Source organism: Orycteropus afer, unplaced genomic scaffold (assembly GCF_000298275.1).
Source record: "Orycteropus afer afer isolate SDZICR_OR568_19922 unplaced genomic scaffold, OryAfe1.0 scaffold00280, whole genome shotgun sequence".
Taxonomy (NCBI): Eukaryota; Metazoa; Chordata; class Mammalia; order Tubulidentata; family Orycteropodidae; genus Orycteropus; species Orycteropus afer.
In genome coordinates this window covers 3,241,210-3,253,136 of record NW_006921867.1, presented here as the reverse complement: position 1 = coordinate 3,253,136, position 11,927 = coordinate 3,241,210, and positions in this window count along the sequence as shown.

Sequence of the window (11,927 nt, the reverse complement as noted above, 5' to 3'; positions counted from 1 at the left end):
AAAGTATATGTGAACTGCTGTATGAAAAGTGAATTTACTCTGTAAATCTTCACCCAAATCAAAATAAAATTAAAAAAAAAAAAAGAAAGAAACCACCAGGCCAGCAACATCTCTAAGGGTATTTTTTATGCACAAGCATTGTATTATATTTTGCTTTGAACTCTTCAAATTAATATAAGAATTTTGTAGTTATGTTTGGCCAAATCTCATTTAAAAATAAGTAGAAAATTAGAAAGTTCAGTAAACATTAAAATATTACATACAGTAATACATAGAACACTAAAGCTAAAAGATACATGAGCAAAGGGTTCTATAGTCAAATAATTGTGGTTCCATGCCTACTATATATCTCTGAAAAAGTCATCATGTAGTCCTTTCTATAAGGGACCAGAAAGCAGTATTTTCAGATCTGTAGACTATGTGTTCTCTGTCACAACTACTCAGTTCTGTCATTGAAGTGTGAAAGCAGCTACAGGCAATATGTAAACAAATAGACATGGCTGTGTGCCAATAAACATTTATATACAAAAACAAGAAGTGGGCTGGATTTTGCCCCCATTGGCAGTAGTTTGGCAACCTTTGAAGGAGCCTACTAAAGACACTGAAAATTACACAGAAAAAATATTTTAAATTTTAGTACACACAATGTTCCCAAATATATTTTCACCTTTCTCTGTCATACCTAGGAACATTTCAGGATATGGTATCTAAATGTTTCTGCATATGTGTTTGTATGATGGACCCCAGATTTTGTTGAGATTGGGAGAGTGGGTGAAGCTTAAAATTGCTTTTCTTTGAAATTGTATTTACTAAAAAGTTATTTATAGGTCTATCAACTCTGCTGTTCAAAGAAGCAATATTTAATATAGCCCTTTAATATTACTGTATAAATTAAATGTCTGTCTCTTTAACACTGCATTTTTATTTCCATCTGCCTCTTCAGAAATTCATAAACATAAGAACACAATAATAGTTTTAGTCCTATCTCTAAATGTGACACAAAAGAGATCTATTGTAATTATTTCACTGCCTTGAAAATCAGGATCCAAATAAGGAGAAGTAATATTTAAGTCAAATTAGATGAGCATAGATTTCCCCCACTGGTAGATCTGTTGACTTGCCCGTTTTGCTCTGATTTTCTCAGCTTAAAATACTTAAATCCTACAATTTCCTCCCTTTTCCCATTTTGGAAACAATTCCACAATCTTCTCCTTCAGTGAAACTCTTGATATTTGCATTTCTTGTATCTTTGACAGATTTTATTCAGATAAAATAAATTACCCTTATATGGGTACTGTTTAAAAAATTGTTAATAATTGTCAATATTCCATCTTGTTCTCATTTTTATTCCTTAATTTTATATGAATTTTAAATGTGTTCAGTTTATAATTGGCTATATTCCTGTAAACTTTAGACAAATAGCTTACACTAGAGTGTGTTGGTAAAGTATCTCTCCCGATACTTCTTCTTCCTGGGAGAAATAACTATCTGGGAGATGACTGATAACTACACCATTTTATCCAACTGCTGTCTATGAAGACTAAAGCAAGGTCCTAAATCTAGAGACTGGTGTAATCCAGATACCTGAAACCACAATTCTAAATTCATCAAGATCTATCTTTATGTTGAAATTAATCTGCAGGGCTTATATCCTCTCTCTGTTCTCTATCCTTCTCCCTATGTACTATCCAGGAATATGTTCAGCAAAGATGCTCCTTAGAAGCAAGAATGGCTAAACTTTATCTCATCTATTTTGGTCTTCTTGTCAGAAGGGCCAATTCCATGGAGAAAGAGATCATGCTTGGCAAAGGAGAGGGTCAGCAAAGAAGGGGAAGTGGCTTAATGAGATGGATTGACACAGTGGCTGCAACAACAGACTCAAGCACGGTAATGATTGTGAGGGTGGAGCAGGGCTGTGCAGGGTTTCATTCTGTTGTACACAGGGCCGCTGAGTCAAACTGATTCAATGGTACCTACCAACAGCAACAACAATTCAGTTCTGTAACATCTATCAACATAACTAATATAATAATAATATAATACCCATATAATCCTACCAGGGCTTTTTGGTAGAAATTAACAAATTAAACCTAAAATGTATACAGAAAGGCAAAGGCCCTAAAATAGCACAAACAGTTTTGAACAAGAAGAATAAATGTGCAGAACTTATGCTAGTTATAAGACTTATGACAAAGCTACTGTGAATCAGACTGTATATCATTGGTATATAAATGCAGATGTAGGTAAATACAACAAAATAGAAAGTCCAGAAACCTATCTACACATATATAGCCAACTGATTTTCATCAGATCTGTTAAGGTCATTCAAAGGAACAAGGAACAGTCTTTGCAACAAATTATACTGTATTTAGTCTTGGCATCTTAAAAATGTTAACAATTTTTATTTGTACTAAATATCTACATAGAAAAAAGTTAAGGTTGATACTTTCCTCAGAGTACAAATACAAATTAATTCAAAAAGAAACATAGATCTTTTGAAGACTTAACATTATTAAGATGCAAAGGCTACTAAAAGTAACCTATAGATTCAATGCAATCTGCATCAAAATTTCAACAGCCTTCTTTCCAGAAATAGAAAAGTCAGTGCTAAAATACATACAGAACTACAAATAGCCAAACCAATCTTGAAGAACAACAAAGTAGGAGGACTCACACTTCCCAATTTAAAAACATACTACATTGTTGTTGTGTGCCATCAAATTGATTTGTACTGGTAAAACAATAGACATATAGACCAATGGAATAGAATTGGTTGTCCAGAAATAAACTCATATATCTATAGCCAAATGATCTTCAACAAGAGTGCTAGGTCCATTCAGTGGGAAAAGACTAGTGTCTTTAATAAATAGTGCTACGACAACTGGATTTCCACATACAAAGAATGAAGTTGAACCTGTAACTTACTCTTTTCGTCATAAAGATTAGTTCAAAATGGATCAAGGGCCTAAGTATAAAACTAGAAGCATAAAACTCTTTGCAGAAACCACAAAGGTAATGATTTGGTACCTAGTTTTAATGATTAATTCTTAGTTGAACTGAAAGCATGATTGACAAAAGACAAAATAGATAAATAGGTCCTCATTAACATGTAAAACTTTTGTGTACTGAAGGACTTCATCAACAAAGTGGGAGATATATAAGGGGAAACATATACCTGAGAAGGGTTCAATATCCATACTGTATAAAGAATTCCTACAGCTTTACAACAAAAAAGATAAAATCCAATCAAAAAATAGACAAAGGACTTGAATAGCTATTTCACCAAAGAAATACAAATGGCCAACAAGCACATGAAAGGATGGTCAATATCACTAGTCATTAGAGAAATTAATATCAAAACCACAATGGGATACCACTTCTCCCCCACAGAGATAGGAGAAATAATATTTGAAGAAATATGTATTATTTATACAATGAACAAAAACTTCTAAAATTTGATCAAATATATGAGCTTATACATCTAAGAAAATCAGTGAAAACCAATTAGGAGAATCTCTCAAGTATCTACACCCAAAAAACTAAAACCAAACTCACTGCCATCGAGTCAGACCCAACTCATAGCAACTCCTCCTTGGGTTTCCGAGGCAGTATCACTACGGAAGTAGATTACTCCATCCACACCCAGACACATTATAATCAAAATATGGGAAGTTGAAGGCAAACAGAAAATCTTGAAAGCAGCAAGAGATGTGACTCATAATATACAAGGGATTCTCAATAATATTAACAACTGTTTTCTTATTAGAAACTATGGAGACCAAAAGACAATGTAATGACATATTTAAAATTACAAAAATAGTCATGAATTATATACCCAGAAAAACTATCTTCTAAAATTGAAGGATAAATTTACAAATACCCAGATAAATATTAAATGAAAAGGTGTGTCACTAGGAGAACTCTGTAAGAAATACTACAGGGAGTCCTCTAGGCCAAAATGAAAAAAAAAAAAAAAAACACTAAACAGAAATTCAAATGCACATGAAAAAATACAGAGCAGTGAAAAAAGTAGCTACATAGGCAAATATAAAGGACTTGACTGCCGTCGAGATGGATCAGACTCATAGCAACCCCTCCTCAGGTTTCCAAGGCAGCATCTCTATGGAAGTAAATTGCCAGTCTTCCTTCCAAAGAGTGGCTGGTGGGTTTGAACCACCAGCCTTCTGGATCACAGTCAAATGCCTTAGGCACTATATATTTTTTGTTTATAAATATTTTTTTCCTATTATCTGGGTTAAGAGACAACTGAATAAGCAATAGTTGTAAATCTATGTTGCCATAACAAAATATCACAAATGAGTAGTTTTACAAAACAGAAATTTATTTTCTCACAGTCTTGGAGGAAGGACAGGAATCTGGATTCTAGGGGTGGCAGGTAATTCTCTCAGTTGGCTCTTGGGGAAGATCTTTTCTTACCTGGTTCAGCTTCCATAGCATTGGGTGCTTTGGGGTGTTACTTAGCCAGTAGTTGCATCCTCCCATCATCTCTTCTCCTTGTGTGTAACTCTATTTCCCTATTTATCCTCTTCTTTTTTAAATAAGTCTTTAAGGCTTAGAACCCACCCTTACTACAGTGTGATGTGGTTAGCTTAACTGATAACATCTGCAAGGTCATATTCACAGGTAAAAGGGTTAGTACTTCAATATATTTTTTGAGGGGGGCACAATATAACCTGTAACAGCACGCAATGTATAAAGATGTAATATGTATGACCATAACAATACAAAAGACCAGATAATGAAACTATATTGGCTCAAAAGTGAAAAATTTATATACTGTAACAGTATATAATAATCAAAAGGAAGTGACTATACTTACAGTACGAGCTCTGGTAGCATAGTGCCTAAGGTATTTGACTGCTAACCAGAAGGCTGGCAGTTCAAACACACCAGCCACTCCTCGGAAGGAAAATGGGGCAATCTACTTCCATAGTCATACTGCCTCAGAAACCCAAGGAGGGGTCGCTATGAGTTGGGGCTGACTCGACGGCACATAACAAAAACAACATAGTTATAGTAAAAACTTGAATCAATCTCAAAAACATCATACTAAATGAAAGAAATCAGATACAAAAGATGATATATTGTATTATATTATTTGAATTTTATTCTAGAAAATTCAAACCTAATTGTTTATGGTGGCAGAAAGAAGATCAGTGATTGGCTGGAACTAGAGGTAGACATTGATTGCAAGGGATACAAGTGAATTTTTCGGAGTGATAGAAATTTTATAAATGATGATTGTGGTAGTAGTATCATGACTGTATGTATTTGTGAAAACTCATTAACTATGTACTCAAAGAGGAGGGATTTTGTGGTATGTAAATTATACCCTCAAAAAATCCTGTACAAAAATATTAGTAATTTCTTCAGTCACTCTAGGTATACCCACTGGCAAGAGGAATCTGTCACTCTTCCGATCAAGTGACCAGACCTAGTTCTTCACACACTGGCTTTGGGCTTGACCAGGTAATTTAATTTGGACAATGGGGCAATAGCAAAGGAAGCATCATCAGACGTTTGTTGAGTACTTGTGCATTTGGTATTTCCCTAACTTTCCATTGAGAAATTCAAGACCACCATGTGAATGAACCCAGCCCAACCTGTGGCTTGATGAAGTCATCACAACAGCTGATACTGAGTGAGGCCATCCTAGATCATGCAGCCCCAATCAATGCAGCCTAGAAAAAAAGAATCATGCAATCAACATGCATAATTTAAAAAAAAACAATGTGTTTGCTATTTAAACCATTAACTGTCAAGTTGGTTCTTTACATAGCAAAAGCTGCCAGGTACAGTGAACAAGCTATTTTAGTAAGCATGCAAATTTCTTGTGATTTCCTAGTAACAGGTAACTCCAGCAGAAGGCAAAGGTATTGTGTGCTATATCTTAAATGCATGATAAGTTAGTTCCCAATATTTCTGACAAATCGGCCCATTTCTCGGCTAAGGAATGAAGGTGCCATGTCTCCCATGGGGATTATTTGAAGAAGGGAATATTTCACCAGCCACTGAAATGTTACTTGAAATTCATACGTCTAATAATCTCATTATTCACTTAATCACGCTTCCTATATGACCTAAAAGAAAGGGAATTAGGCTAGGTTACTTCCATATTTTATTCTTAACATCAAGTATAATAGGGGAATAATTTAGAATAACATACACATTTTTAAAAAGAAGAGTTATATGGATTTTGACAAGCCCATAGAATATTGAATATACCATGGACTGCCTGAAGAATGAACAAATCTGTCATGGAAGTAGAAGAGCTGGAATGCTCATTAGAATTGAGAACAGACAGACTTTGTCTCTTGACACAGACTTTGGTCACGTTATCAAGACAATTCCCTGGAGAAGGATACCATGCTTGGTAAAGCAGAAGGTCAGAAAGGAAGGGGAAGACCCTTAATGAGATGGATTGACACAGTGGCTGCGACAATGGACTCAAGCATGGGAATGATTGTGAGGATGCAGCAGGACTGGGCAGTGTTTTTTTCTGTTGTACACAGGGCCGCCAAGTCGAACTCACTCATGGCACCTATCAACAACAGCAATTCAGTCCTGTGACTTCTACCAATATAACATACACAATGTTTTCATTACCCCAAGAAGTCTTCCTTACCTGTCTATGATCATAGTCTAACCCCACCCCTGGCTCATAAGAACCACAGAGTCTGTAATTTTGCCTCTGGAATATTATATGAATAGAATCATACAGTATATAGCCTTTAATATCTATCTCCTTTCATTAATCAAATTGCTATTGTGATTCATCTGTGTTGTTGCATACACTGTTAGTCTGTTCCTTTATATTGCTGCATAACTCTGGTTCTTTTCATAGAAGTTTTATTTAAGTAAATAGAAAATTGCACAACTGTGTATAGCTCTGAGAATTACTACAAAGGTTATAGAGACCTATGTAAATACCACTTAGGCCAAGAAGTCGAAAGTTACCAGTATAGCAAAAGCCCCGGTTGTATACAGCATCTCAATTTCATAAATCATCCTCCTCAAAAGTAACCATGATGCTGATAGTTAAAATCATATTTGCTTTTTAAAAGTTCAAGTAAATTGAATAATAATATATATAAACACATATATAAACCTTCTGCCTTCTAGTTGATTCCAACTCATAGCCACCCCCTTTGGGTTTCTAAGGTGGTAAATCTTTATGGAAACAGATTGCCTTATCTTCCTTCTGTGGCACAGCTGGTGGGTTTATACATACATACATACTTGTGTACATACATATGTGTGTGTGTGTATAGTCTATCCATTTTCATGACTATATAATATTTCACTCTGTGAATATAGCCCTATTTAGACATCCATTTTATGGCTGATGGACATTTTGGCTGTTTCCAGTGGTTGGCTATTAAACATAATGCTGCTATGAAAAAATATTGTATAGCTTTCATCATAGCAGAAACCTTTAACTTGCTTTCTCATCACAAATTTTAGATAAATACAAAAAAAATAAAAACTTCCCTAAGAATATTCAGTCAAAAAATTTCACAGATCATTAAGCAGAGTAAGGATCTTAGAGTCTATTCATAATATAAGAACCCTAGTGGGTCCATGATTAAAGCACTTACTTGGCTGCTAACCAAAAGGTCCATGATTTGAACCCACCAGCCACTCTATGGAAGAAAGATGAGCTAGTCTTCTTCTGTAAAGATTTATAGGCTTGGAAACACTTGCAGTAACTGTTTTATAAGATGACTGAATCAACTCTAAAACTGAGTTTGGTTTGGGTATTCATAATATATTTAAATTTAAATATAGCCAACTCAGCTTCAACCTTTATCTGCTTTTCGTTGATATTCAACTTTGTTAATACCTGACTTGTATGAATGTGTGAGAATATGTAGATATCTATCCTAGACACTTGCTTTTCCACCAAATAACACATCAAGTGTCTTGAAAATTAGGTTCAAATTTCAAGGGGGAAAGAAAGGATTTCACTAGGAGAGTTAAATTAGTCTTTTTGTTTCAAGAGTCAACCAAACCATACTTTTAGGAGGTATTTATCTAAGTGTTATGATAATAGAGATTTTACACACACACACACACACACACATGTATACACACATATATGGCTAATTAAGTAAGAAGAGTTTAAAACATTTGCCTTTTGTCAAGTAGAAAAGTACAATATATTATCTCATAATTTTTAGAATTCTTTTAAATTTTGATTTCAAGATAGAATTTTTCAAGACAGGTTGCCAATGTAATCCCATCAAATATATGTATAAAGGCATAAATCAAATTTCCTTTCTTCCCTGTGAGAAAGAACTACTTAAATTTTATTCACTTAAATTAGCTTTAGAACTTTATTGCCTCCATTTTAGGCTAAATCTGCTAAGTTAACATTGCCATGTCTTTGCAAACACTTCAGTAATGACGGTTCGGATAAGTTGTGTTGACTTTCAATTCCAAAGTTACTCAGCTTGGAATCCCCAATCTGTCTGGTATCCATGGATACCGTAAGCTGGCCAAAGCATCTTCATCATCTGAGTAAATTCACATGAATGGGGCTATATTAATTACCAATACAGTAAATTTTAAGCAGAGTAAATAAAAAATATAACTTTGCATGATATTTTAAAATCAAGTCAAAAACTCATGTAATGTTGGAATTTCATACAGTACTTCATACAGTGATAAAGATATAAAACGTTGGATTTGAGGGAATACTAACACAATTTTCAGTGTTAATAAAATGAGATAAAAATGATTAAAACTGGCTAGGATGTGAGCTCTTATGATTCAAAGGTTAGAACAACACTACTTTCACCTTTTTAACCTGGAATAAAATTTAATAACAATAAACTAATTACCTAGCACTTTTGTATAGAGAATAATAGCTCTTGGATAAGTTCCAAATATAAAAGAAATTTAAGTTGTCCATATGTGGTATCTGTGCATCTCCATTCCATGGTTATAATATGAATTCCAATATTTTTCTTATTTTAATATGTCAAAGAATCTTACTACTCCTAGCTTTGCAACAGGGCTTCAAACCAGTTTGAACCAGTTCAGTCACAGCCAATACAGCAAAAAAGGAACAGACGTGAATTATTAAAATTTGGATGAAGTGGAAAGATAACCAAAATGGGAAAAATTGCAGGTTGAAGGCCTGGAATGAGAGACTCAAAAGGGGCCTTTTCAGGAGCCTGGTGTGAGAGATTGGATTATTGCCAGTACTATGGAGGGCAACACATCCAAAGAGCTGTGGTCTGTGGCCATCTTTGAGCAGGGCATCATTGTTCCAAGATTCTGCTATTCCAGAGATTTGGTTGCTATGCAACACAATGCTGCCCTTGTTTTCCAAGAAGGAGACTGTGTTTGTAGTAAAGTGTCAACCCATATTTTTTTCCATTCTGCTTGTCATTCAGGTAAACTACATTTTACAAATCCAGGTTCATTCCAGGGTTTCACTTTCTCAGCCATATTGAATCAGGAAGAACCAGTTTGAAGCCCTGATTTGTAATACTTAAACAGAAAGATAACTAATCAGTTGATTATCAACAGTTGTGTATTTGCTCAAACTGAATTTTAAGTAATTACAACCATGGTGATAAAGTACTTTTTCAGTCTCAGAACAAAGTAATTAATAATTATCTTCCTTGGTAACCTGTTTCTAAACACAGAACCTAATGATAAACATGTTGTTGTGGAAATCATAGACTTAATGGCAAATATAAATTGCTAATTACTTTCATATAAAAACTTTATGGTACACTTTTAGGCTTTATCAATTAATTATACCTGCTAGCTCTGGTGATGTAATGCCTAAGGCATTTGACTGCTAACCAGAAGGGTGTCAGTTCAAACCTACCAGCCACTCCTTGGAAGGAAGATTGGACAAACTACTTCCTTAGTGATACTGCCTCAGAAACCCAAGGAGGGGTCACGATGAGTCGGATCTGACTCCACAGCAGTGAGTTTGATTTTTGGCTTTTTATTTATCAAACTAAGTCATAACCCTTGGAAAGTTCATAAAATAGTCTCACAAATATAGCTATAGAGTTCATGATTGTGGATAACAAGAGGTATTTGCAATGGAAAGCACAAATATTTTAGCTAATACTTGACACTGTCCACTTCAGAAACTACTGTTGTAACTCCATCTGTTTTCTTCTCATATCATGTCCTATTATCACCTGTGTTCATTGATTTCTCATTGAAGTAGTCAGGGATAAAAATATATAAAACCTGACATGAGCAGAAACTATGAAGCTTATTGAGTTGCCATAAAATCTGATAACATGGCAAAGTATCAGTTCGTAAATGAATAGCGTGGTAGTTACGATTATGTGTTAACTTAGCTGGGCTGGGTTTTGAGTGGCTGGGCAGCTGGATAGAGTTATTTCTCGTGATGAGACAGTTAATCAACTCCATGCTGGAATCTACTGAAACAGCTGAGTAGCTACCTCAAGGATGTAGTCTGCTTCCAGGATACAAGCAGCAGCATCGAAAAAGATCTCTGCAGCTTTTTGGCATGCTTGGACCCTGCATGCAGCGGTCTTTATCTCAATGGCCTGTCATTTTGTCTGCTGATCTTGGGACTATTAATGGACTTGAATTAGTGGCCTGCTATATTGCTTTATAATCTTGGAACTGTGCCATTGTATTTGTCAACCTTGTGTTTGTCAGCCTAAGCAGCCAGCAGCTGCCTGAGTGAAGAGACACCTCTAGCTCCAGTGCTCCAGGAGCAAGAGGCAGAGCTGAGGCCCACGGTCAAGGAGCATTCACCCAGTTCCTCGAGCTGGCATTTTGAACTGGGACTTCTAGCCTCCTAAACTGTAAGAGAATAAATCCCCATTTGTTGAAGCCACTCATTTGTGGTATTTTCTCTTAGCGTGTCACTAAGTAACCAAAACAAATAGTGTCTAATGGAGAGGGAACTAACAGTGACGTTTTCAAGAACTATAGGGTCATTGATAACTCTGACAAAGGAATCAGGAGTAACTTTTCTATTTCAAACTTTGTTTAGAGAGATGTCACAAGTCATTTTCATTAATTTTAAATTCCTGATGCCAAATGAATTTGAACAATGCAGGTAACTTTGTCCACCTCTTAGAAATGAACAGAGTCTATTAGAGGTTTTAAGGATCTTTGGTGGCACAGTGCCTAAGGTATTTGACTGCTACCAGAAGGTTGGAGGTTCAGACCCATCAGGCACTCCGTGAAAAGAAGACTGGGCAATCTACTTCCATAAAGATTTACTGCCTCAGAAACCCAAAGGGGGTCACTATGAGTCAAAATCGACTCAATGGCGGTGAGTTTGGTTTTGATGTGTTAGAGGCTTTGAAAATGTCTATAATGAATGTGTAATTTAATAGACGCTAGATATTCTTAAACTTACTCATCTTGGGCCTCCTCTCCCCATTTCATCAAATAGCTATTATTCTTTTGCAAAACACTGCAGATAACATTATGGAGAATTGTTTTTGTTTTTATTGTCACTTTCTTAAAATATTTATTTTCAATTTTACTGATTATTGCTGAAAACAAAAAATCCACCCCAATGCTTAGTGGCTTGAAATAATAACCATATGCAGGTTATTTGGGGCTTTTCTGATCTTGGCTCAGCTCATATGAATCAACTATACTTTACATGTCTCTCATCCTCCTTAGATTAGTCAAATATCAGAGGCATGTTCATTTCATGGTGATGTAAAAAGGCTAAGGGAGCAAACCGAAATACCAAGGCATATTAAAGCCTAGGCTTAGAACAGGAACATTCTTAATGTTGTTTCATTCTACTTCTAATGCAAGTCACATGACCAAATGCAAAGTCTATTTGTCTTTTGTTGCTTGTGATCATGATGTATTATCTATGAATCTATTGTATAAATCTAGTTATTGAATCATTAAAACCAAAAAAAAAAAAAAAA